The 26,763-nt window shown below is 55.6% G+C and overlaps 1 pseudogene; it reads left to right on the top strand.

Annotated features, from left to right (window-relative positions):
• The first annotated feature begins 20,669 nt into the window (after positions 1 to 20,669).
• LOC122488818 lies at positions 20,670 to 20,768 on the top strand (annotated as a pseudogene).
• Positions 20,769 to 26,763: the final 5,995 nt, after the last annotated feature.

Genomic DNA, 26,763 nt, shown 5'->3' with positions numbered 1-26,763 from the left:
CTTTGGCTCAGGTCATGGTCACGTGGCTCGTGAGTTCGAGCCCCCCATCGGGCTGTCTGCTCTCACACAGAGCCCCCTTCGGATCCTCTGTCCCCTCCCCCCCCTTTCTCTGCCCCTCCCCCGCTCATGCTCACTCTCTCAAAAATGAAAAATAAAATAAAGTAACTTCAGAGCGGCTTTGCTCATAACACCCCTAAAGCGGGGGTGACCCAAAGGTCCACCGGCAGGTGAGTGGACAAAGTGTGGTCCACCCATACATTGAAATATTACTCAGCCATAAAAAGCGGAAAGACACACAACAGCCTGAGCGAACCTTCGCTGCCTTCTGCTGAACGCAAGAAGCCAGACACAAAAGAGGATGTGCTGTTCGGCTCCACTGGTGTATAATTCTGGGAAATGCCAAGTTCAGAGATCTGGAGTGACTACAAGGAGGTTTCTGGTTGTCTGGAGGGGTGGGGGTGGGGACAGGCCGGGGCACAGGGGGACTTTCTGGGTTGATGGGCGTGGGTTTTTGCCATTTTGATTATGCTGGTGGTTTCACGGAGGTAGACACGTGACAAAAGTCCTCTAATTGTCTACTTTAAACCTGACATTCGGGGCTCCCGGGTGGCTGAGTTGGTTGAGCGTCCGACTCTTGGTTTTGGCTCAGGTCATGGTCTCAGGGCTGTGGGCTCAAGCCCCAGGTCAGGGTCCACGCTGAGCACAGAGGCCCCACCTACCACAGCTCTGCTGGGGAGGGGGGAGGGGGGCCTGGGAGGAGGAAGTAGGGGGAGGTGCGGGGAGCAGATCCACAGGGGGCGCCTCCTCCTTCTCATCCATTCTCCCAGTGCCTGCTACAGGCAGGGAGCTGGGCGTATACCAGGAAGGGCCCCGGTGGGTAAATAGGGAAACTGAGGTCCACAGAGAGACAGTGAACTGGCTCCAAGGCCCAGGCAGTTGCTAAACGCTGACTTGGGTTTCCCCACCCAGAGAGACAAAGTCCGTGGCTGCCACACCTTGATGGCTGGGAGGCCCTGCCTTCCTGGCTCCTGGTGGCCTCCTGGCCTCCGCTGTCCTTGGAAGTTGGCCTCCCGTGCCTTGAGGAGTTCAATTTTATGAGGGGTCCGGAGGCTGGGGGAGAGGCCGTTTCCTGGCACAGAGCAAAGGTGAGGGGGCCCAGGCTGGGGCAGGCAGGTCGGAGGGGCACCCAGGGTCAGAGCGCCAGCCCTGGAATTGGGTGACAGATGTCTCGGCACTCAAGTCCCTGACCTTCTCCAGACCTCGGTGCTGATTTTCTAGAAAAGAGATCACTAGGGGCGCCTGGGTGGCTCAGTCAGTTGAGCGTCCCACTCTTGATGTTAGCTCAGGTCGTGATCTCACAGCTCATGAGTTCGAGCCCCCCATCGGGCTCCATGTTGAACAGCGTGGGGCCTGCTTGGGATTCTCTCTCTCTCTCTCTCTCTCTGCCCCTCCCCTGCTTGCACTTTAAAAGAAAAACAAGAAAGAAAGAAGGAACTCACCAGCATCACGTGGACACTTAGCGCCCCAGGAGCCTGAAGGAGGCTTGAGTCTTTGTCCTGCCGTGTGTCCCCAGCGCTGTCCCCAACCCGCAATCGGAGAGGCTCTTGGCGTGCGCATTTTTTCGCTTTCTCAAAGTCGGCGCAGTCCAAGGCGACCGAGGGGCTCCGGGTCCGTGAGGGTTACGGTTTTGTTCCCGGCGCCCGACACCCGGCCTGGTGGGTACCAGGCACTCAGGCATATGCCTGTTGCACACCTCCGTACGTATTAGGTTTTGCTCTCTACCCAAAAAGACATACGGAGGGTCCACGAGCACTTGGGAAAAAGCAAATTAGCCAGAATGGCTAAGAGGAAAAAGTCTGACCATACTAAGTGCTGGCAGGAACAGGGGCAGCGGGAGCTCTCATCCACAGCGGGCGGGAACACAAAGTGGGGGCGCCCCAGGGGAAAACAGTGCGCTGGGGTCTAAAAAGTTTAAACCTGGGGCGCCTGAGTGGCTCAGTCGGTTGAGCATCTGACTTCAGCTCAGGTCACGATCTCACAGTTCGTGAGTTCGAGCCCCGCGTCGGGCTCTGTGCTGACAGCTCGGAGCCTGGAGCCTGCTTCATATTCTGGGTCTCCCTCTCTCTCTGCCCCTCCCCAGCTTGTGCTCTGTATCTCTGTCTCTCAAAAATGAATAAATGTTAAAAAAAAATTTTTTTTAAATAATAATAAAAAAATTAAAAGTTTAAACCTTTACCTACCACGGGATCACCTACCAATAAGCACATGAAAAGGGGCTACGAAAAATTCTGGTTTGTGTGATTGAAAAGAAAAAAAAAAAAAAAAGATCCCCAACATCATTCGTTACCAGGGAAATGCGAAGCTCAACTACGGAGAGATGCCACGCCACGAGGAGAAAGGACGGACAATAGGACAGACAGTAGGACAAGCTGGCCCGGGTGTGGAGGAACCGTGAGCCTCGACCACCTGCTGGCGGGGATGGGACGTGGACGATTCGGTGGCTCTTCACAGAGGTACCCCATACGGTTCCACCAGCAGCTCCCCTCCTAGGTACCTACCCACCAGCCCTGAAAACAGCCGTGCCCACAAAAATGTGCCCGTGAACGTCCACGGCACCATGATTCACAACAGCCAAAAAGTGGAAGCAGCCCAGACGTCCATCAAAGGATGGGTGTGTAACTACTAGGGGCCCACCGCGCACGCGCAGGTCCCCCGCCGCCGCCAGCAGGAGCGAGGCGCCCACCCCCGCCGCCCCGGGAACGGACCCCGAACACGCGACGCTCAGAGAGGGAGCCGGACGCGAGAGGCCCCACGGGGTGTGAGTCCCAGCGTGTGAAAGGTCCAGAACAGGCTCATCCACGGACGGGAAGGGGGCTCTCGTGGGGGCTGGGGGAGGGGGAGGGATGGGAGGTGACTCCTGATGGGGACGGGTTTCTTTTTTGGGTGATAGAAGGTTCTGGAATTAGTGGTAATGGTTGCACACCATAGTAAACATACCAAAACCCACTGAATCATACTATTTAAAATGGTGAATTTTTATGGGGCGCCTGGGTGGCTCAGTCGGTTAAGCGTCCGACTTCAGCCAGGTCACGATCTCGCGGTCCGTGAGTTCGAGCCCCGCGTCGGGCTCTGGGCTGATGGCTCGGAGCCTGGAGCCTGCTTCCGATTCTTTGTCTCCCTCTCTCTCTGCCCCTCCCCCGTTCATGCTGTGTCTCTCTCTGTCTCAAAAATAAATAAACATTAAAAATTTTTTTTAAAAAATGGTGAATTTTCGGGTGTGTAAACCGCAGCTTTAGATAGATAGATCAATGATTAAAATCCACCTACAGAGGCTTGAACGCAGAAAGCACTCAATAAATAGGATCATCATTACAATGGGCTGAATGAACATAATAGAGCCAGTTTCTTATCCCACAACCATTTATTGAGCACCTACTGTGATCTAGGCACAGTTCTGGGTGCTGGGGACGCAGCAATGAAGAAAAACAGATAAAAATCCCTGCCGTCAGGGAGCTCACATTGTAAGTGGAGGCACACAGACAATAAACAGATATAAGTAATTAAAATAAACTGGCCCCGGGCGCCTGGGGGACTCAGCCGATTAGGCATCCGGCTCTTGATTTCCACGCAGGTCAATGGTCTCTCGCTGCTTCGTCGGATGGAGCCCCGCGCTGCTTGGGATTCTCTCTCCCCTCGCTCGCGCTCCCTCCCTCTCTCTCAAGAAGAAATAAACTTAAAAAAATAACAATAAAATAAAATACAGCAGACCCTTGAACAACACCCCTCTGAACTGCACGGGTCCACTTTCACACAGCTTTGTTTGATAAATACAGCGCTATAAATGCATTTTCTATCCTCCTTATGATTTTCCTAATAACATTGTCTTTAGCTGACTTATTTGTAAGAATACAGTAAATAATACAGGTAACATACAAAATACGTGTCGGTCGGTTTATGTTATCGGTAAGGCTTTGGATCAACGGTAGGCTATTAATAGTTAAGTCTTGGGGGAGGCAGAAGTTATGCATACATTTTTGACCGTGTGGGGTGTCGCCACCCTTAACCCCCCAGTCGTTCAAGGGGCAACTGTATATTGACATTAGTAGTACACGCTAAAGACAAAAACATAAGCAGAGTACGGGGCTTAGGAAGGGAGTGGATTCATGGATGCAAGGATTAGGGCAGCATTCTCTGAGGAAGTGAGCAAGGCACAAGTCTATCTACAAGAAGAGCATTCCAGGTAGCAGAGAGAGCCAGTGCAAAGGTCCTGGGGCAGGACAGGGCCCGCAAAGTTGGAGGAACAGCCAGGGAACCCGTGTGGCTGGAGCAGAGTGAACGAGGGAGAGAGGGAGGAGGGGAAGGCAGGGAGGGGACAGGAGTAGGTCCTACAGGGCCTTGGGGGCCTCAGAGAGGACTTGGGCTTTTACCCCAGGGAGGCGGGAGCCCTGGAGGGCTGTGAGCCGAGGCGGAGAAGGAACGGACTCAGGTGCTCACGGGCGCCCTCTGGTGGCTGCTCTGGGGAGGACAGACACAGTGGGGGAGGGGGGCCGGCAGTGGGGAGGGGGGGACTGTGCGGGTCCAGGCTGGTGATGATGATGGGGCGGCACCCGCTGGAGGCTTGGGAATGGCGAGAAGCGGCCTGGTCGGTAGCGGCCCAGATTCTGCCCCTTCGGTTTCTAGGTTCACATCCCAGCTCGGAGACCTTGAGCCGTGACCTTGAGGCAGTGACTCAATCTTTCTCCATTTCCTTTTTTTTTTTTTTTTTTTTAATTTTTTTTCAACATTTATTTATTTTTGGGACAGAGAGAGACAGAGCATGAACGGGGGAGGGGCAGAGAGAGAGGGAGACACAGAATCGGAAACAGGCTCCAGGCTCTGAGCCATCAGCCCAGAGCCCGACGCGGGGCTCGAACTCACGGGCCGCGAGATCGTGACCTGGCCGAAGTCGGACGCTTAACCGACTGCGCCACCCAGGCGCCCCTCCATTTCCTTTTTATAAAGCAAATAGAACCGTCACCTATGTCAGAAGATTGAATGTACTCACAATGCTGAAAACAAGGCCTACTACCCAGTAAACGGTCTATGAGTGTCGTCTTCTGTGGCAATAATGATAGAACCTCGACGACAATAATAGTAATAATTGCTACTGTGCATTATCCCAGTGGCACAACGGTCAACCCAGGATCCTTTTCATCCTGACCCCTCCTCCCTCGGTTTGCCTCCTGGGGAACCTTCACGGCCCGCTCCCAGTGGATTCCTGGAGGCAAAGACTGGACTTTTGTCACCTTCCCGTCCCCAGTCTTCAGCTCCAGGCCAAGGGGTCAGGAAGGAGGCACGGAAGGAATGACTGAGTCTCCTGACCCTTCTGAGCATAGCGCTGCCCCCCTCCCCTGCCCCTTGCTGGCTCCCCATCCGGGTCCCTTTCTCTGTCCGGGTTCCTTCCGTGCAAACTTCCTCCCTAGCTCAGGGGCTGCTGAAGGGTCAGGGCTAGCAAACTCCTTCTCATCCTTCAAATCCTCGGCTCAAATGTTTGCCAGAAATTTCATCTCCTCCCCGCGGACTCCCTAAGCCTCACATCCTCTCTCCACCTCAGCCCTGCACGACCAGGCTCCTGAGAACATTACCGTCCTAGGGTCCCCCAGAAACTCCCCGCCTAGACTCAGTCCTCTCGGTTAGGCTGAACTTGCCGCAGTCCTATGACCCCTCCAGGCAGGCTCACGCCTTGAGCTGTGCCTGCGCTGTAATCTGCCTGGAACATTCTTCTCCCCCTCTCTGCTTTGCCGATTTCCAAAGCTGCACCCCAACGTCTTCTCCTCCGTGCAGCCTTCCCTGCCTACTCCCTCCACACAGAACCCAATTTCCCACTCCTGAGGACCTCAGCCCCAAGTCCCACAGGGACTCCAGCCCCTGCCCCACACGGTTCGGAGCATCTGTGATTGACAATGTCTCTCCCAGACTTGTGGTTTTTCAATAGCCGGGAGTGGTGAACTTCTACTTATCCTTTAAAGCCCCAGCTTAAATGCCCCCACCTCTGCATAATCTCTGCTAGCCTCCTTCTGACAAATGCTTCTTTCCTTCCCTGGGGTTTCCCCAGCCTCAGGTCCCCTCTTCTGCCCCTTGGAGCTAAAGGCATCTGTGTACAGTGCTGTCTTCTCCAAATTGGAGATTTTTCGATGGCCAGGTCTCAGGATCTGCCCACCATGCGGCTGCTCACACACGGGGCATCAAGGAAGATGCTAAATAGGAAGGAAGGAAGGAAGAAGGAGGGAAGGAAGGAAGGAAGGAAGGAAGGAGAGAATGCCTGATTGAGGTCTTATATTTTACTAATTTCATCTTGTACCGAGACCTCAGGCAAATAACTGAGTCAAGATTTTCTTTTAAAAAAAAAAAATGCTGGGGCGCCTGGGTGGCGCAGTCGGTTAAGCGTCCGACTTCAGCCAGGTCACGATCTCGCGGTCCGTGAGTTCGAGCCCCGCGTCGGGCTCTGGGCTGATGGCTCAGAGCCTGGAGCCTGTTTCCGATTCTGTGTCTCCCTCTCTCTCTGCCCTTCCCCCGTTCATGCTCTGTCTCTCTCTGTCCCAAAAATAAATAAACGTTGAAAAAAAAAAATTAAAAAAAAAAAAATTCTGGGGCGCCTGGGTGGCGCAGTTGGTTAAGCGTCTGACTTCAGCTCAGGTCACGATCTCGCGGTCCGTGAGTTCGAGCCCCGCGTCGGGCTCTGGGCTGACGGCTCAGAACCTGGAGCCTGCTTTGATTCTGTGTCTCCCTCTCTCTCTGCCCCTCCCCCGTTCATGCTCTGTCTCTCTCTGTCCCAAAAATAAATAAACATTAAAAAAAAAAAAAAAACTTGGGTTAAAAAAAAAGTTATAAACCATTTCTTCCCGTGTGCAGGTTAAGTTTCTCATTCCCAAACTAGGGCAAAATGGTCTGCAGTCCCCCGGCTACACTGGTAACACGAGAGGTCTACGCAGCTTCTCTGGGCGGGCAGAAACTCCCAGAATGTGGTTCATGGTGGAGACGGCCCTCACGTCACTGGATTGGCTTCTGCACAAAGCCAGGCCCAGGAAGCCACATTTAAACAAGCTCATTCTGAGCCCGGGGTAGGAGGTGGCTTCTGAGATGCCACCATGCATGGCCAGGGACAGTCCCTGCTCCATTTCCAGGGGATAGAGATCAAGTGGAGAAGCCTCTTTCCTGTTGAATCTATCATTGAATTTAAATCAGGGGGTCCTGGGGAGCTCAGTCAGTTAAGAATCGGACTTTGACTCGGATCTTGCGGGTTCGTGAGTTTGAGCCCCGCATCGGGCTCTGTGCTGACCGCCCAGAGCCTGGAGCCTGTTTCAGATTGTGTCTCCTTCTCTCTCTGACCCTCCCCCACTCACACTCCATCTCTGTCTCTCAAAAATAAACAAACTTCGAAAAAAAAAATTTTTTTTTAATTTTTTAATCTGATTAAGGTCCTGTCCCTCCTCTGTCCACGGTCCTCCAGGGCTCCCACCTCCTTGGGGTAAAAGCCCAAATCTTCCCTGGGGCCTGACACATGCCCTGCACAACGTGCTTCTGTCCTCTCCCTGCCCTCCCCTCCTCGTTCTCTCTGCCTCTCCCACTCTACTCCAGCCACACGAGCTTCCTGTCTGTTCCTCCAACACACCAGGCCTGGTCCTGCCCCAGGACCTTTGCATGGGCTGTGCCCTCTGTCTGGGATGCTGTTTCTCCAGTGTGAGAACCCTCCTTCCTCAATCTGGCTCTTCCCTATCTCTCTGTTACCCTTCTTCCTTCCTTCCTTCCTTCCTTCCTTCCTTCCTTCCTTCCTTCCTCTCTCTTTCTTTCATAAACTCATGGATTCTCACTTTTTAAAAAAACTGTTTAGGATTCACTATTGCCTTTATCTGTTTCGGTGCTCCAATGATCCCAGACTTGCCCAGGGAGGTCCCTTCAGGGTGGTTCCTATGTCCTATTGACAGGTCCTGGCTCTTCTGTGAATATTTCCCTACTTGCTGGTATAAAAAGATGCTTCGAGCTTAGCCTCTATTTTCTATCCCCCAGCCCCAGAATTGGCCATTTCTCCCATGAGCCCTGGGCCTGTTTTAAAATGCACCCAGGAGAGGGGCACCCGGGTGGTTCAGTCGGTTAGGCGTCCGACTTCAGCTTGGGCCATGATCTCACGGTTCGTGGGTTCAAGCCCCACCTCAGACTCTGTGCTGACAGCTCGGAGCCTGGAGCCTGTTGCGGATTCTGTGTCTCCCTCTGTCTCTGTCCATCCCCCACTCATGCTCTCTCTCTCTCTCTCAAAAATAAATATTAAAAATATTTTTTTTAATGCACCCAGGACTTATTTTCTTCAGTACGGCAAGACATGCAGACACGAGAATGCCTGTCACGTAGGAAGAAACTTGTCCTCTGGGATCCCTGAAAACGGGAGGCAGGGCCACACGGGGAAGCACCAGGGTCAGTCAGGAGGTGGGTGGGGGCCAGGAAACATGGGCAAGAGCCTTTATTATGATCTCCAGGCGAGGGCCGGGTGAGGCAGGGTAAGCAAGCTGGCAAATTTAGGATTGACTGCTGTGTATAATTGCAGAAGAGTCTAGGACACAAGGGACCCCCCCCCCCAGCTACCTGGCACCAGGCTCTGGGGTGATGAGGATGGAGCAGTGGTCCTGAGCGTGAGAGCCCCCCAGGAGGCTCGAGTTGGGGTGTGGGCTCTGGACTGGCTGGCTTGCGGGTAAAAGATACACTATGGGCAGTTTGTTTGCTATCTCTGGAACTCCCTAGCTTTGGTGTCTCCAAGGTCAGCAAGCCCCCAAGACATCAAAGCATCAGAAAATAAAGGGGAGAAAAAGACACGATTAATACGGGATCCTTCTACAGGAGGGTGGTATTTAGAAGCCAACATGTGGGCCCTGAGTGTGCCCCATTCCCCCTGGGGTGTCCATCTCAAGCCCCCTTGGTGAACGGAGCTGGGGAATATAGAAACGGAAATAAATAAACGTATACACGGCCAATCCTCATGGTTCATACAGTCCGTGTTGGCAAACTCACTGACTCGCGTTTATCTGCACCCCTGAAATCACCACTCGAGGCACCTTTCAGTCATTTGCGGATGAGCACCGGGGGGCAAACGGCGGGAGCCGCCCCACGTGCCCATTCCCAGCTGAGGGCGAGAAAGGGGACACTCCGCCCTCTTGTCCCAGCTCCGACGGTAAACCAGCGTCCCTTCCGTGGGCTGTCCAGTGCCACATTTCGTCTGCTTTTTTGCGCTTCTTGTGGGCGATTTTGCTGTTTGCGCTGGCCCCCGAGCCTCCTGGGCTGGCTGGTGTTCCTAAGCTCCAGAGGCTGTGACTTGTCTTACGGAGAAAGTACTGACTCACGTCGAGTTCCGTTCCTCCCATCGTGGTGAGCTGCGGTGAGGCGGCGGTGGGCTGGGTTATGAAGCAACAACATACATTATAGAGGGTGTCTTTGGGGGGCGCCCGGGGGGGGCGCAGTCGGTTAAGCATCCGACTCTCGATTTCCACTCGGGGCGTGATCTCGCAGTTCGTGAGTTTGAGCCCCGAATCGGGCTGACAGTGCGGAGCCTGCTTGGGAGTCTCTCTTTCTCTCTCTCTCTGCCGCTCCCCTGCTCGCTTGCTCTCTTAAAATAAATAAACTTACAATTTTTTTTAAAGAGGGTGTCTTTAAACAGAAACACATGGGGCGCCCGGGGGGCTCAGCGGGTTGAGCACCGACTCTTGGTTTCAGCTCAGGTCACCATCTCACAGTTTGTGGATTCGAGCCCCACGTTTGGCTCTGCGCCGGCAGCTCAGAATCAGCTTGGGATATTGTCTCTCTCTCTCTCTCTTTCTCTCTCTGCCCCTCCCCTGCTCGCGCTGTCTCGGCCTCTCTCAAAAGAAAGGAATAAAACTTCAAAGAAAAACATTTTAAACAGAAACACATGACGCCAAGGTTACCTATCGACGGGTTGACGAAAGCGTTGTGAACAGAGACTCACGGGACCCTCACCCCAGATTTCCTCCCGGACCCCTTCTTGGGCTCCCACTCACTCTGCGTCCGCGGCGACTCGACTTTGTCGTGAGTCACAAGAACGGACTGTGCACACATCCGGCCTCACTCGACAGGACCCCCCCCCCCCCCCCCGGAAAGAATCGTCAAAAAATCCCCCTCCCCCCTCCCATGCACCTTAGAATCAACACCGCCCTTTGGGAATAACCATCACTCCTCACGGGGCAAGCAAGGCCATGTCGCACGCCTTTAGGAAATACTCCTCTCCCTCTGCCCCCGACTTCAGAGAGGGAAACTGAGGCCCCCCAGGGGTGGAGCTGGGTCTAGCCCAGCATCCTTCCCCAGCACCCCTCCCTCTGCACCGAGGCTCCTGAGGCTGTGCCCGTAAAAGCTTTCGGTTCTGAGCTTTCTCTGAAAACTCTTCGCTTACTTCTCCTTATCTGGGTCCAGCAATAAAAGTCCCCAAAGTTCACGGGCGGGCGGGCAGATAAGAGCAGACACGTGAGCAGCGGGACCGCCCCTCCCACCCCCTCCCCCGCCCTGGGACGCAGGCGCAGTCAGGGTCCTTGGGAGCCCCCTCCCCGCCAGCCTCCGTGCCCACAGCCACGTGGCCGGGCGCAGCGCCTCCTGCTGGCCACCGCAGGAAGCGGCCAGGCTCCCATTCTTGCCCGGGAACGAGGCCCCGGAGGGGGCCGGCAGGGTGGGCACAGCTGGGCTTGGCAAATAAAGTCTCGTGGCGCCCAGTTAAGTGGCAAGTTCAGATAAACAACGAATAATGTTTCCGTGTAAGAGTGTCCCTTGCTCATTTAACCGGGGGGCCCGGAGTCCGTCTGGAGGCCCTAGGCCCAGGCGAAGTCCCTGCTACCCCCCCGCCCCGCCCCGCCCCCACCGGGGCAGGGGTCCTTCGATCCCAGCCCCGGGCCCTTCCCTCCAACCCAGCTCCCTGAGCCGTGCGCGGCTCTGTTTTCCCGACCCACGCAGGTTTGGGTTTTTTGCTTGTATGTTTGTTTTCTTGATACTTTTTAGCCACGGCAGCAGTACATGACATCAAACTTGCCGCTTTAAACCCTTTGTAAGTGCACAGCTCAGCGGCGTCAAGCACGTGCACCTAGCTGTGAACGTCGCGTGCCCCCCCCCCCCCCCCCGCCATCCGTCTCCAGAACTTTCCACCTCCCCAGACTGAGGCCCTGCCCCCAGGAAGCACGGACTCCCCGCCCCCTGCCCCACCCCTGGCTCCTCCACTCTCTGTCCCTGTGGACGGACGGGGACTCCTCTAGGGACCCCCTGTGAGTGGGGTCGCGCAGGACGCGTCCTTCTGTGTCCGGCTCCTGTCACCGCGCACGGTGACCTCCGGGTCCGTCCACGTGGTGGCAGGACGTCCTTTTTAAGGCTGGATCATATTCCGGTCGTGTGTATCCATTCACCTGCTGGCTGTTCCCATCTCTTGGCTGGTGTGAGTCATGCTGGCGTGAACACGGGTGAACAAGTACGTCTTCCAGTCCCTGATTCCGGTTCTCGTGGGCAGAAACCTGGGGTGACTCACTGGGTCTGACGGTCACTCTGTATTTAATCTTTGGAGGAGCCGCCGGACCGTCTTGCACAGCGTTGCACGCTTTTCTGTCCCCACCAGCCGTGCACCGGGGCCCCAGCTTTTGCTATGTCCTCACCAACACGTCTGACTTTCCGGGGTTTTTTTTTTTAATTATTATTTATTATTATTATTACTCTAGCTGTCCCGGCGGGTGGCAAGTGGAAACTCACTGGGGTTTTGATCTGCATTTCCCTGACGACTGATGATGGTGAGCGTCTTTTCGCGTGCTCCTTGGATCTTTGTAGATCTCTCTGGAGAACAGCCGTCGGCCCGTGTTTTAAGTGGGGCAGTCTGGCTTGCTCTTGAACCGCATCGGGCTGCTGGCGTTCCTTGGTGTCTGCCTTCCCTCTGCTCCGCGTCACACGTGCAAGACCCGTCACGCTGTGGCAGGACCGTCTCCATGCTGTGACCCCGTCACCGTGGCTCCTCTCCTAGTCAAAGGGGCCTCAGGGGTCGGGTTCCCAGTTCGGATCCCAGCCCGTGCGCGGAGCCATCGTTTTTGTCCATCTGTTCGTCAAGGAATCAATTTAATAAGTCTTGACCCAGAGGCCCCGGGTGGCTCAGTCGGTTAAGCGTCCGACTTTGGCTCAGGTCATGATCTGACGGCTCGGGAGTTGGAGCCCCGCGCGGACAGCTCGGAGCCCGGAGCCTGCTTCGGATTCTGTGTCTCCCTCTCTCTCTCCGCCCCTCCCCTGCTCACGCTCTGTCTCTCAAAAATAAATCAACGTTAACGAAGAAGTTTTTAAGGTGGAAACTAGCACAGTGCACCATGCTTTGCAAGGGCAAGGGGCAGCTTGTGTCACTTTCCCTGGGGTCACGTTCGCCCTGAAATGCACGCCCCGAGCGAGCGAGTGTGTGTATATGGGCACACGTACATGCTTTGAACTGGATGGAGATGTCACGGACGGAAAAGGCTTGAAGGCTCTCCGCTGCTTCCTGTTTTCATAATTTAATCCTCGTGCGTGTGCTGAGTGGATTCACTGCAGCGGCGACTCTCAGCTGAGCGTGATTTTGCCAAGAGACAGCAACGTTGGTGGCACTTCTGGTTCTCACGACTCGGGGAGATCCTGCCCGCGGGGGACACTGGGCCGTGTCTGGGGACATCTGTGGTTGTCCCGACTGGGGTGCTCCTGGCATCGAGGGGGCGGGGGATGAGGCTCAGCCCACACAGTGCGACCCCAAAGAACGACCGGGCCCCGGATGTCCAAGTGCAGAGGGAAGGACCCTGGACCAGACTGCGCGGTGGCACAGAGCCCAGACCGTGTGACACGCTGCCCCCGTGTGGACGCCCCTGGAACACGCTGCACGCACTGCGTGACCTTGGGGAGGGTCTCCACAGGCCCCGCCCACCGTCTCTTTCTTCCAAGGTGACACTGTTCTAGCTCCCGGCTGCCCGACAGGCTAGCTTCTGGTGGCCTTGGGGCCCTTGAGATGTGGCCGGGGCAACTGAGGGAGTGAGTTTTCAACTTCCTGTCGTTGCAACTCATTTACCTTTAAATGCAAATAGCCCCATGTGCCCGCCGGGACCCAAGTGGACAGCCTGGTTTGTACAGAAAGCACTCTTCCTGGGGCAGTAAGGGTGTGTGTGTGTGTGTGTGTGTGTGTGTGTGTGTGTGTATGGCTGTTGTGTCTCCAGGTTGGGCGACGTGTGTATTTAGGACTACATTTTTGAATTATTGCATATTTAGCACGTACGGGCACCAGACCCTGTTCTGAGCACTTCACCGCCCTTGTTCCAAGTCTCCACTCAAACGAGTACTGACAACACGCCCACTTTATAGAAGAAGAAACTGACGGTCAGAGAGGACAGCTGCCCAAATGCTCATACCTCTGTGCTAACCCCCAGTTAAGGGGCCCTCATGCCCTATTTCATTCCATCCCACAATTTTCTGGGACTTGTATGACTCCCATGTTGCAGAGGAGAAAACTGAGGCCCAGTCACCCCCACAAGTAGAATGCCAGAGTGAGGGACGCCTGGCTGGTTCGGTCGGTGGAGCGTGCGACTCCTCATCTCGGGGCTGTGAGTTCAAGCCCCACGTCGGGTGTAGGACTCACTTGAAAATAAAATAGAAAAAAAAAAAAAAAAGAGGGAAGGCTGGGTGGTTGAGTCAGTCAAGCATCCGACTCTTGGTTTTGGCTCAGGTCACGATCTCATGATTTGTGGGATCGAGCCCCCACGTCAGGCTCTGTGCTGACAGAGCGGAGCCTGCTTGGGATTCTCTCTCCCTTTCTCTTTCTCTCTTTCTCTCTCTGTCTGCCCCTCCCTTGCTTGCACAGTCTCTCTTTCTCAAAATAAATAAACATTAAAAAAATAAAAATAAAAATCTCCTTTAAAAAGGGGGGGGGCACCTACTGTCAGCGCAAAGCCTGGTTTGGATCCTCTGTCCCCCTCTCTGTGCCCCTTCCCGACTTGCTCTCTCCCAAAAATAAATATTAAAAAAAGAAAAAACTAAAAGAGAAAAGAATGCCAGAGTGAGGATTTCAACCCACATAAGTCTCTTAACCATGACACCAAACTGCCTGCCTAGAGTGGTCTGCGGGGTCATGGAGAAGGTTGGGGGAAACGGATGGGCTTGAGAACCGGTCACCCTGGTCTGAAGTTGGAACCTCGCCTCTGTCAATTCCCAGCTGTGTGACCTTACGGAGGCGTCTTGCCCTCTCTGAGCCTCGGGGTCTCCTCAACCGTCTTCCTGGGGCTTCTCTGGAGATTAAACGATATAACTTGTCTCAGTTTGCTTGGGCGGCTGTAACAAAATACCGCAGGCTGGGTGGCTTAAACACCTGACATTTATTTCCTCGTGGTCCTGGAGATCAAGGTGCCAGGCGGGTCAATGTTTGGTGAGGGTTCTCTCCTGGGGCGGCAGTGGCCGCCTTCTGGCTGTGCGCTCACGTGGAGGGGACGGCGCTTGAGCGCCTCATCCCCTTCCCAGGGCACCCATCCTGGCAAGGCCCCAGTCTCTGACCTCACCTAACCCTGACCCCTCCCCCCCCAAAGGCCCACCTCCAAACACCGTCCCGCTGGGGGTCAGGGCTTCCACAGAAACCTGTGGTGGGGACACAGTTCACCGCAAACCACTCAAAACAGCGAGCACATTCAACAGGAAATACTGGCTAGGGGTGTCCGCGTGGTGGTTGAGGTTCAAATCCTGCCTCTTCTGGCCACTGGCTGTGTGCTCCCGGGCCCGTGGCTCGAATTCTCTGGGCCTCTGGGTCTCAGTTTCCTCCGCCGCAAAATGGGAGAGATAACAGTGCCCACCTCAAGCACTTGGAACAGTGCATTTGGGGACCTTGGCCACTTCCACTTATGACGAAGGGGGGGATTTACGTCGTCAGGGGGGCCGGCTGAGGGCGTCTGGGCACCAAGGAGCCGGGACGGGGGGAACCGGGTCCTGCGGCAATACAAAGTCTTCTCATCCACTAGAGAGAAGGACGCCCAGAGAGGGACAGACCCTTATCCAGAGCCACACAGCCCACCGGTCACAAAGCCGCACCTGGCACTTGGCCCCTGGGGACCTCCGGAGGGCAGGGTGGGTGGGCAGCCATACCTCCTGCTCCCCACAGTCCCCAAATGTCCCCAGAGACACGCCCCCTGGCAGCAGCCTCCTAATCCCGGTCCCCAATTACCACACGGCCCCAGGGAAATACCGGCTACACCTTTTAAAGGCCTTAAACACCCCAACAAGCTCCCGGCCCTGCCAACGCCTGGCTCCCGAGGGTGCAGCCAGAAGCTCCGGGAGAAAGGAAAGGATAAAAACAAACGCATTGTCCAGCACCGCCTCGGCCGGTGGCATCAGCCCTGGAGGCCTGGGTCCCCCTCTCCCTGCCCCCAACCAGGCTGGGTGGCAAGCGGCCGGGCCCCACTGTCCCTAACTAAGCCTCGATCGCCCGCATTTGCAAGATGGAATGAATCCTAGTGAATGAATTAATACACGAAGAATACCGAGCGCGCAGCACGCAGGAGGCCCCTGCCACCCCCGGAGGTCAAGAGCGTTGTCTGTCTTTCTCAGGCCTCCCCGCTGCAGGCCAAGCTGGCGAGGGCCGAGAAGCAGGGGACGGCTGTGCAGCAGGCCGGACCACATGACACCGGGGCACTGCCCCGGGTTCCAAGACTGAGGGCCTGACGGTCCCTAGTGAGGTGGGGCTGGGGGAGGGGCAGCCGCCGTGGGAGACAGTCTGGCGGTTCTTCAAAAAGTGGCGCGAGGAGGGGGGCCCTGGGTGGCTCAGCTGGTTAAGCGGCTGACTTGCGCTCAGGTCATGAGCTCACAGTTCCTGGGTTCGAGCCCCGCGTGGGGCTCTGCGCTGCCAGCTCGGAGCCTGGAGCCTGCTTCGGATTCCGTGTCTCCCTCGCTCTCTGCCCCTCCCCCGCTCGCAGTCTGTCTGTCTGTCTCTCAACAATAAGCATTAAAAAAAAAAAAAAAAATTAAGGGCCACCTGGGTGGCTCAGTCACTTAAGCGGCTGACTCTCAGTTTTGGCTCGGGTCCATGAGTTCGAGACCCATGTCAGGCTCTGCTTGGGATTCTCCCTCTCCCTCTCTTTCTGCCCCTCCCCCACTCATTCTCTCTCTCTCTCTCTCTCTCTCTCTCTCTCTCTCTCAAAATAAACTTAAGAATAATTTTTAAAAATTAAAACAAAAAGTGGCACACGGAGTTTCCATCTGCCCCAGCGATTCCACTCCATGTTCCCCCAAGAGAAATGAAAACATGTGTCCACACAAAAACCTGCACACGCGTGTGCACAGCAGCGGGATTCATAACAGCCCACAGCGGGTGCAATCCAAGGTCCACCCACCAAGGAAGGGACACACGCGACGTGTCCACCGCGCACGCGCACGCCCCTCAGGTGCATCCACCGCGCACGCGCACGTCCACAGATGAACGTGGCCACCGCGCGCGCGCACGTCCCTGGGCCGCGAGCAGGAGCGAGGCGCCCACCCCCGCCGCCCCGCGGACGGACCCCGAACACACGATGCTCAGAGAGGGAACCAGACAGGAGAGGCCACACGGGGCGTGAAACGTCCAGAACAGGCCCATCCAGGGACAGGAAGGGGGGCTCGTGGGGGCTGGGGGAGGGGCCGAGGTGACAACTAATGGGGATGCCTTTGGGGGTGATGGAATGTTCTGGAATTAGATACTGGTGATGGTTGCACAACCCAGTGAATGTACTAGTCACCAAGGTGAATGAACCTGGAGGCCACTGTGCACGGTGACAGGACCCAGGCACAGAAGGACACGTCCCGCGTGACCCCACGCACAGGGGCTCCCCGGAGGAGTCCCGTCCACAGAGGCAGAGAGCGGATGGTGGGAGCCAGGGGTGGGGAGTCCGTGCTTCATGGGGACAGGGTCTCAGTCTGGGGAGATGGAAAGTTCTGGAGACGGATGGAGGGTGGGCGCACGACGGTGTGAGTGCGCCTGATGCCGCTGAGCTGGGCGCTTAGACGCGGTTAAGGGGCCCGTGGCCGGCTCAGCCAGGAGGGCCCCGCGACGCCTGATCTCGGGGTCGGGAGTTTGAGCCCCACGCTGAGGGCAGAGATTACTTTGAAAAAATATCCGAAAGGGGCGCCCCGGGGGGGGGGGGGGGCTCAGTCGGTTGAGCATCCGACTTCAGCTCAGGTCATGATCTCACGGTCCGTGGGTTCAAGCCCCACGTGGGGCTCTGTTCTGTGCTGACAACTCAGAGCCCGCAGCCTGTTTCAGATTCTGTGTCTCCCTCTCTCTCTCTGCCCCTAACCCACTCGCATTCTGTCTCTGTCTCTCTCAAAAATAAATAAACATTTGGGGCGCCTGGGTGGCGCAGTCGGTTAAGCGTCCGACTTCAGCCAGGTCACGATCTCGCGGTCCGGGAGTTCGAGCCCCGCGTCGGGCTCTGTGCTGACAGCTCAGAGCCTGGAGCCTGCTTCCGATTCTGTGTCTCCCTCTCTCTCTGCCCCTCCCCCGTTCATGCTCTGTCTCTCTCTGTCCCCCCCCAAAAAAATAAAAATAAACGAAAAATAAATAAATAAACATTAAAAAAATTTTTTTTGTCTTAAATGGCTAAAATAGGGGCACCTAGGTGGCTCAGTCAGCTAAGCGACCGTCTTTGGCTCAGGTCATGATCTCACGGTTCATATGTTCGAGCCCCTCGTCGGGCTCAGTGCTAACAGCTCAGAGCCTGGAGCCTGCTTCGGATTCTGTGTCTCCCTCTCTCTGCCCTTCCCCCATTCACACTCTGTCTCTCTCTCCTTCAAAAATAAATATTATTTAATAAACATTATAAATAAATATTATTATATTTATATTATATTATTATATTATAATTTATTGTATTTTGTCATATTAATATTATATTTATATGTTATTAATATTTATATTATATTATAATAAAATAAATATTATTAAATAAACATTAAAATTTTTTTTTAATGAAAAATGGTTGAAACGGTAAACTTCTGTTGATCCCGTCGTCTGCTCACAGACGTTTGTTTCTACTTGGGCTATTATACAGACTTCTGCTATCAACGTGGGGGCGCTGGGGTCTGTGGGGGTCCCCGCTTTCAAACCTGTGCCCGGTCAGCGGGTGACTCCGTGTAAGTCTTTAAGGACTGCCGGGGTGTTTTCCCCAGTGGCCGCCCCGATTCCTGCACATCCTCAGCCACGCTGGTGTTTTCCAGTTGTTCACGATAACCCGTCCCAGTGGGTGTGAAGGGGCGTCTCCCTGAGGTTTCCATTTGCATTTCCCTGGCGGCCAAGGGGGGTGGGGCATCTTTTCATGCGCTTCTCGGCCATTCTCGGGTCACCTCTGGAGCCGGGTCCATTCAAGTCCTCTGCCCGGTCTTGCGCGGGGTGCTTTATCTTGTGTTGTTGAATTGTGGGAGTTCTTTATATATGCTGGACAATGGAGTCTTCTCAGGATTTGCAGCGGCTTTCTCCCATTCTGTGAATTGTCTTTTTATTCTCTCTTCTTGTCTTTTATTCTCTCGATGGTGCTTAATTGCCATGAGGTCCTGCGTGTCTAATTTTCCCCTCCTTGGCTAACTTTTGAGGGCGTTTCACTGAGTTCGCAAGCCGGATTTGCCCGTGCCCCCGGCCCCGTCTGCCAGGCCGGCTGGCTTCCAGGATGGCTCTGCCGTCCGTCCCTGCCACCTCCCCCCCCCCCCCAACCCACCCCGGTAGCCCGGTCAGTGGTGATCTGAATCTCCTTCAGACCCAGCCCCTTCCCTCCTCGCCAAGCCCCCACCCCGGTCCAGCGCCTCTCTGCTCTCCGGGTCGCTTTTCCTGTCTGGCCAGCATGTCCACTAAGCAGTGCCCAGGGCTGACGACAGTTTAGGGGCCTGTGAAAATGTTTTCATTCCCTCTAGAATCAGAAGAAAACAGCGACTACAATAACCACGAACAGATCATCGTATTTCCATCCTGGATTATATCAGTCTGTGTACCGATGCCATCATAAAATATACTCTTTAATGTTGTTCGTGGAGGAAGGAACCCACAAAAGTCAGGAGGCCACCCTGCATCCTGCTGACTGGAAGGAGCCAGAGGGAGGTCTCCAAAGCCAAATGGGACCGTGTTGCCCTCTTGTGATACCTGAAAACCTTCCGTGGCTCCCCAGCAGCCCCAGATGAAGGTGGAGTCCAAGCACCTGGGTGGTCTGTCCCCTCCCTCTCCCTGCCTCGTCCCCTCCCCTCCAGCTTCTCCCCGCTGCCTCCGGGCCTTGGCACAAGCTGTCTTCTCCACCTGAGCACTTGTCACCTAGGTAACCCCCACCCCCTTCACTTTGGGGGAAGCCCTCTGACCTCCCAGCCCCCAGCCAAGGTCAGTGCCATTGTTAAAAGCTCTCCTGGAAAGAAACCCCCCACCCCTCTTCTCTCGATTTGCCATTTGGCTCTTATCAGACACCGCAAAGCTCTCCGACATCCGGAGGTCACTGTCTGTGGGGCATCCCTGGCCCCCACCCATTCCAGACCGGGAGCAGTGTCCCGGTGTGACAGCCACAGATGTCCCCTGATGTTGCCAAACGTCCCCTGGAGGCAGAATCGCCCTGGCTGGGAAGGGCCTCATTAGAGTGGTAATCAGATAAATGCCCGCCTCCTGCGCTGAGCTGCCGCTCTCAAGGCCGCTGTCTGCCCTTCCTGGGGCTCCAGGGCTCTGCACAGGCCACGTGCTCCAGGAACGAACAGGCCACGTGTTCCAGTAGAACTATACCGTGGGCCGAATCGTGTCCCCCCAATTCCTGTGGGGCGGCCCTGACCCCAGTGTGGGTGCATCTGGAGGTGGGGCTTGGAGGAGGTAATCAGGTGAGTGAGGGCCCGATCTGAGAGCACTTGGTGGCCTTGTGATAAGGGGAGCTGCAGGCCTGGAGGAAAGCGCCCCCCACCCCCCGCCCCCATCCCCGGAGGACACAGCCGGCCAGCAGCTGTTTGCAAGTCCGGGAGAGAGCTCTCACCAGACCTCATCGGCCAGCACCTTGATCTTGGACTTCCCAGCCTCGGAACTGTGAGAAATAGTGGTTATGGTTCGTGCGCGGCCCAACCGTGTGCTGTCTGGTTACGGCAGCCCCGGGCTGACCAAGCTGCGTCCTGCTTTGCCTGGGCAGCTCAGTCCTGAGGAAAACGACCCTCACCTTCACAGCAAGTAGGATTTACTGAGCACCTACTGTGTGGCAAGCTCTGTGCAGGGAGTAAGAGCCTACATCCCGGCCTTGTGGAGCCGACTTTCTAGTGGAGACAATAAACACATAAAGGAAAATATAAAGGCAGAGGTGTTCCTATAAAGAAAAACGGGGAAAGGTGAGGGAATGGACATGGGGCTATTTTAGGGAGGCCCAAGGCCGCCTGTGTGAGGGAGTGATTCCTGAGCTGAGACCTGCAGGAAGGGATGGGCCAGGAGAGTTCCAGAGGGAGAGCCTCCCAGGCAGGGGGGCACAGCCTGTGCAAAGGCCCTGGGGCAGGACTGGGTCTGGCGTGTTGGAGGAACCGAGCTGGAGCAGACCAAACGAGGGGGAGAGAGGGAGGAGGGGAGGGCAGGGAGGGGACGGGGCAGGTCATGCTAGGCCTTGGGGGCCACGGGGAGGACTTTGGGTCTCATGGACACTACATGAGGGCACTCGCTTCCTCAGCATATACACTTAAGTTGGGACGATACAGAGAAGATTCGGCCCCTGTTCAAGGACAACACACAAAGTCACGCAATGTTCCAGATTCTTACAAATTTAAGCCAAAAGTTGTAGGTTTCTCTATTGTTCACTAAACAGGCAATTGAAATACATAGTACAGTGAAAGGGCCGGCATAAATATTCAATTTCGTTTTCCACCTACGGGAATCTCGCAATAAAATCCTAGTTATTTTGTACAAAGAAGAAAGAAGTAATAAGGGTATTAGGGAGGGGCGCCTGGGTGGCGCAGTTGGACTGGGCTGGGTCCAGGTCATGATCTCGCGGTTTGTGGGTTCGAGCCCCGCGTCGGGCTCTGTGCTGACGATGAGCCTGCTTGAGATTCTGTCTCTCTGCCCTTTCTCTGCTCCTTCCCCACTCATGCTTTCTCTCTCTCTCTCTCTCTTTAAGTTTAAATAAACTTAAAAAAAAATATTTAAATGTGTTAGGAAGTCCAGGGAGGCTCTTTCCCAGGGAGGGACACCACCTCATCTCTGTCTTCAAAACTCTCCCCCTGAACCAGGCAAACAAAACAAAACAAGACAAAACTCTCCCCCTGAACCTGGCTCCCCTGCTGGAGAAGGAGATAAACTATGGGAAGAGGGAAGGAATAAATCCTGGGGTGCCGGAATGGGATCGGAGGGGTCAGGGGGACTCACAGTGCCCAAGAGAGACAGCTGAGAGGTAAGACAGATACACAGCCGAGAGACAGACGACCAGTGGATCATAGATAACAAGATAGACAGACAGCTGGACACATGATGCAGAAACACACGGGTAGATAATACATGAGCTCAATGGATGTCAATCAATAGATCGACAGATTATAGATTTAGATGCACACACGTGAATGTGTGTGTGTGTGTGTGTGTGTGTGTGTGTGTGTGTGTTTCGCTCACTGGAAGGGTCTGGGAACAGCAAATCCCAGAAGTCTGAACACATCCTGGCAGCCTGTTCTTGGATCCCAAATAGCACTCCCGTTCCAAAGGAACCAGGCTCCCCGGAGAGACAGCTGAGACCAGGAGCGGGGCCCGGAGGACAGGTGGGCTTGGATGGTCTGGTGGGGCCAGACAGAAGGCTCAGAGAGGGGGACGGCCATTTCAAATGACACAGGGCCGCCTCAGGAGGCTCCTGCATGGGGGACAAATTCGGGGACCGCTTGATTCTGGGTACATTTGTGAAGCTGGGCCCAGTGAGGGCACTCGTGGATCATAACAGCCTATCTGTGTTTGTTACGTAATTTGCGTCTCGCTCCCCTGCTGGACTGTGAGGTCAGGGTCTGAGTGGGTCACTGTAGCCCTAGGATGTAGACCAGGGTCAGACACACACAGGGGGCGCCTACTAAATGCTTGTGGAGTGGCTGAGCTCTGGGGATGAAGAAGGCAGATACGTAAGTAACAGAACCTGTCCTCGCCTTCCAGAGCCTCACCTGCAACGTGGAGGAAATAATTATCACGCCATTCGTTCATTCCAGAAATACCTAAAATACTTTTTGCCGACCCCGGGCCCCAGCTCTGTGCTGGGACACCACGGAAAACAAGATAGGACGGGGCCGAAGGACAACACAGACGGCCATAGCTCAACGTGATCTTTCCAGCGCCACACGCGCCGCTGAAAATAATAATAAAGCAGGGTGATATAATACAGACTGATTTCAGCGTTGGTTTGTTTTTCCTGGTGGGAAAGAAGAGGCCAGAGAAGGCCTGCCAGCCAGCGCGTGTCATGTGACCCAAGCCCGGCCAATCGGAGGATCCCAGCAGACCGAGCACCCTGAATCCAGGTGGCCTGTGCCAGCACCGGGTACAAAGTGCTTTTCCGGGTCTGTCCTGGGGGGATCCTTCCAACCCGTCCGTCCATCCGTTCGTTGCTTTGTTCTCTCATCCATTCACCATTCGTCCAGCACTTAGGGCGAGGCAGGCACCGTTCTTGGCGCTGGGGATCCAGCAGTGAAGGAGGCAGACAAAAACCCCTGCCTCCGGGAGCTGACATTCCGGGGGTGAATTCTAGAGAGTCGACCAAAGCAACGCGTCGCACACTTCCTGCGTCCAACAGCGAGGAGTCCTCCAGCTGGGAGAAAACGTTGAGCTGTTACCGGTTTGGGGAAGGGGGCCCGGGAGCAAGGGCACGCTGCCACAGGACTGGCAAGGGGCGGGGGGAACAGGTGCGGCGGGCCGCGCGTGCAGGGCTGGATCCCGTTCTTAGGAAAATTTCGAAATGTTGCCCGTCCCGGAAAGTTTTTCATTAATTTCGGTTTGTTCAAATATTGCCTTATGCAAATCAAAACTGCTTTTCACCCACCAGAATGGTTATTGAGTTTTCTTTTCTCCAAAAGGGACAACAGCGAGTGTTGGCGGCGACGCGGAGAAATCGACAGCCTCGCGCACGGCTGGGGGGGGGGGGGGGGACGTGACATGGGGCAGCGCCGCGGGGGGAAACCGTTGAGCGGCTCCTCGGAAATGAAACGTAGAATTACCATGGTGACCCAGCAGTTCCACTTCTGGGGATCCATCCGAGAGAAAGGAAATCAGTCATCCGCGTGAAGACTCACGCACAAGCGTGCACGACAGCGGGACTGACAACAGCCAAAAAGTGGAATCACCCCGAGTGTCCATCAGTGGGCACACGGATGCAAGCACGTGGTCTGTCCAGGCAGGGACACGGCCCTCGGCCACAAACAGGAGCGAGGCGCCCGCACCCGCCACCCCGAGGACGAACCCTGAACACAGGACGCCCAGGGAGCGAACCAGACACGAGAGGCCACACGGGGCGGGAGTCCACGTGTGTCAAACGTCCGGAACGGGCCCATCCACAGATGGGAAGGGGGCTCCTGGGTGCTGGGGGCTGAGGCATGGGGATGGGGAGTGACTGCTGATGGGCACAGGGCTTCTTTTTTGAAGTGACAGAATGTTCCGGAACTAAAGGTGATCATTGTACAACGTGGCGAATGGATTAAATGTCTCCCGTGGTAAATTTTACGTACCTTTTACCACAAAAAAAAAAAAAAAAAAAAAAAAAAAAGTTGCATGAAAATAGTGTTTAGCACGTAGACTGAGATTTTTGGTGCCCCCTTAAATGTGATGCCTGAAGAAAGTGCCTCACTCAAAAGTGCACTTGTCCTAGTCCCAGCCCTGCCAGAATTAAAGAGGGAAGTCACAATGAGGCCTCATTGAGAAGGTGACCTTTAAGCCAAGGCTGGAAAGAAAGGAAAGAATGAGCCAAAGTGGCATTTGGGGATGAGTATCCCAGGCAGAGGAAGTTGCCCATGCAAAGGTCCGGGGGCAGGACCGGGCCGGGGGCGTTGGGGCCCGTGTGGCCGGAGCAGAGGGAGTGAGGGGGAGAGAGGGCGGAGGGCAGGGCAGCTCGGGGATGCTACGGTTCGAGCAGGGCCTTGGGGGCCGTGGGGAGGACTCGGCTTTTACCCCAGGGAGATGGGAGCTCTGGGGGGCTATGGGCAGAGGAAACGCAGGGCTTGAGCCAAGTTTTTAAAGCCTATTAGCTCTGCAAGGGGAGGGATTTCCATCTTCCCCCCCCCCCGCGTCGGTGCCATAAACCTCCACTTAGAATCCCACCCGGCCCACAGTAGGTGCAGTAGATACTTACTGAGGGAGTGAATGAATACCAGCTCCATGTGGGGGGGGTGAGGGTGCAAAGTAGGAAAGTCACACTGTCCCAAGTCACGCGGCCAGGTTAGGGCGGGCCAAGGGCTCAAACCCGGAGCTGGGCAGAGGAGGCCCCACCTCCACCAGCCCTACCGGAGGGAGGTCCAGGGCCGAGCCCGCGGTGGCCACCTGTTTCCTCCCCCGCCTGTGATTAATGGCCCTGCAGCCCATCCATCATGCACCAGCCAGTGCCTGGCTCTGCCCCGGAGGCCGCGGGGCCCAGCACTCATTTGTAAGCAGGCTGAGAGGCTGGTCTCAGACGGTTGGATCCACGAGACAGATAGATCCCTGCTCCGACCTGCCCCCCCCAGATGTGCCCCCCCCCCACCCTGGAGCAGAGGAAACACCAGGATGCCGGTGCAGAGGCGGGGATGGGTGGGACCGGAGGATGCCCCCCATTGTAAGATCCTCGGAAGCCCCAATCCCTCCCGATTAATTAGACAGTCAAGACTGTTCCGTCCTGAACACTCTCCCTGCCTTTCCCGCACCTGCTACTCCTCCACGCAGGGCCCGGCCCAGCCTGTCCCCCCCCCGCCCTCCAGCCTTACTATGGGCACCCCACCTCGTCTCCCGGCCTCCCACCCTGTCCCCCACTCGGCCACCCAGCACACGGCCTTCCAGGGCTTCTCAGCTGGGGACGATCTGGCCCCTGGGGACACTCAGCGACTGCCCACACTTCTGCTTGTCAACACTGGGCGGGGGGGGGGGTGCTCCTGGCTCCACGCGGGGTGCCCAGGAGGGGCCCTCACAGACCACGATCCAGGCCGGCACGGCAAGGGTGCAGAGGCTGGCTGAGAAACCCTGTGTAAAGCTTCCCACGGCTCCCTGGTGCCCTCTGGGTAAAAGGCCTACCCCTCAGTCCAGAATGTGGGGCTCTGCTTCCTCAAGCCTCCTGGGCCCCCTCCGGCCTATGCCACCGTGCCCCGCCTCCACGTCCCACCTGGAGAGGCAGTGACTGCACAGTGGCTAAAGGCCCGGGTACTTGGCTTCACATCCTGGCCCTGCCATCGTCTCGCTGGGTGATTTTGACCAGGTGACCTTAACCTCTGGGTGCCTTCATTTCCCTGTCTTTCCAATGTCATGATACGTAAGGTCAAAGTGCCTTAAGCAGAGCCTGGTACATAGTGAAAAACATAGACAGGTGGATCGGTTGGTTTTTGTTCATGTGTCCACCTGCTGGAAGGCCCAGCCCTGACCCCACCGGACTTGGGGTCTCTGCATCCAGCTCTGACCCTGCCAGCCTCATCTGGGGTCTGCTAAAATGGGAGTGTTGGGTCCCCAAATGCCCGAGTATTGGGATGTGCCTACCCAGAGCAGGCTCAGCCCCAGGGGGCTTCCCAAGGGAAAGGGCGCCTGGCGTGTGGCTCATGTCGTCCCACGGGACCCGGCACTCGGCTTAATGCCCTGTTGTCAACATCCTGAAACGCCTAAATTCCTAATCATTTTTCACCAAGAGGCCTGCATTTTCATCATGCTCCGCCTGAAAATTCTATAGGCCGTCCCCATCGGGGACTCTGATTGCATTGGTGGGGTCCACGGATTCCAGAACCTGATAGGAATGTGGAAGAAGCTTTCCAAACATTTGTTCCTTTTTTCTCACAGCATTGGGACTAGGGGGACCCACGTCTTCCTAACTCATCTCTGGCCCCATCAGATGCTGTCTTTATTTAACGCACTGACATTCTGCTCATCGTGAATATTTTTGGCATTAATTTCTATTTTAAAAGATATCGTATTAAAGTATTGTTTATCTCGAAGGGCTTTGGGGGAGGGCAGGAAGAGGCCTTACGTTCTGCTTTTTCATCTCATACTGGTCTGGCCTTTTCATCTGCCCTGGAAAGGTGTCTGGGATCCTGAGTCTCCATTTTACAGACTGGGAAAACCCAAGGCCCCAAAAAGTACCAAATAACCAGAGCTGCAGAGTTGACGGTGGTGATTAAGAGCCTGTATTTAGCACTTGCCGGATTAGTTGGGCATTATTTCACTAGCTTCTTTGGGGCCTGTTCTCCACAGCAAGTGAGATCCTACCAAAATCCCAGTTAGGCCGGCCCTGATGGGGCCAGGGCTCCAGCCTCCCTGCCTCCCTTGGAGTAAAAGCCCAACTCCTCCCAGCAGCCTCCAAGGCCCTGCACCATCTGGAATGCCCCTGGCACCGGCGACAGAATTTGCATGGCCCAGCTATAGAACAACATTGTGAGACCCCCTCGTTCGAAAACCATGAGGAATTTCCAGGCCCCAACAGCAGGTCACGAACCCAAGCGCAGGCCCTTCTGAGTGCAGGGCCCCTGTGTGAATGCAGGAAGTTGCCTGCCCTGCTTCTCAGTACCAGGCTCGCTCGCTGCCTCAGGGCCTTTGCACTTGTTATTCCTGCCTCCTTGAGTAAGCTGCCA

The sequence above is a fragment of the Prionailurus bengalensis genome, chromosome A2 (assembly GCF_016509475.1).
Source record: "Prionailurus bengalensis isolate Pbe53 chromosome A2, Fcat_Pben_1.1_paternal_pri, whole genome shotgun sequence".
In the NCBI taxonomy this organism is placed as follows: domain Eukaryota; kingdom Metazoa; phylum Chordata; class Mammalia; order Carnivora; family Felidae; genus Prionailurus; species Prionailurus bengalensis.
The sequence above is the reverse complement of the archived record's forward strand: the minus strand, read 5'-3'. Positions and strand labels throughout refer to the sequence as shown.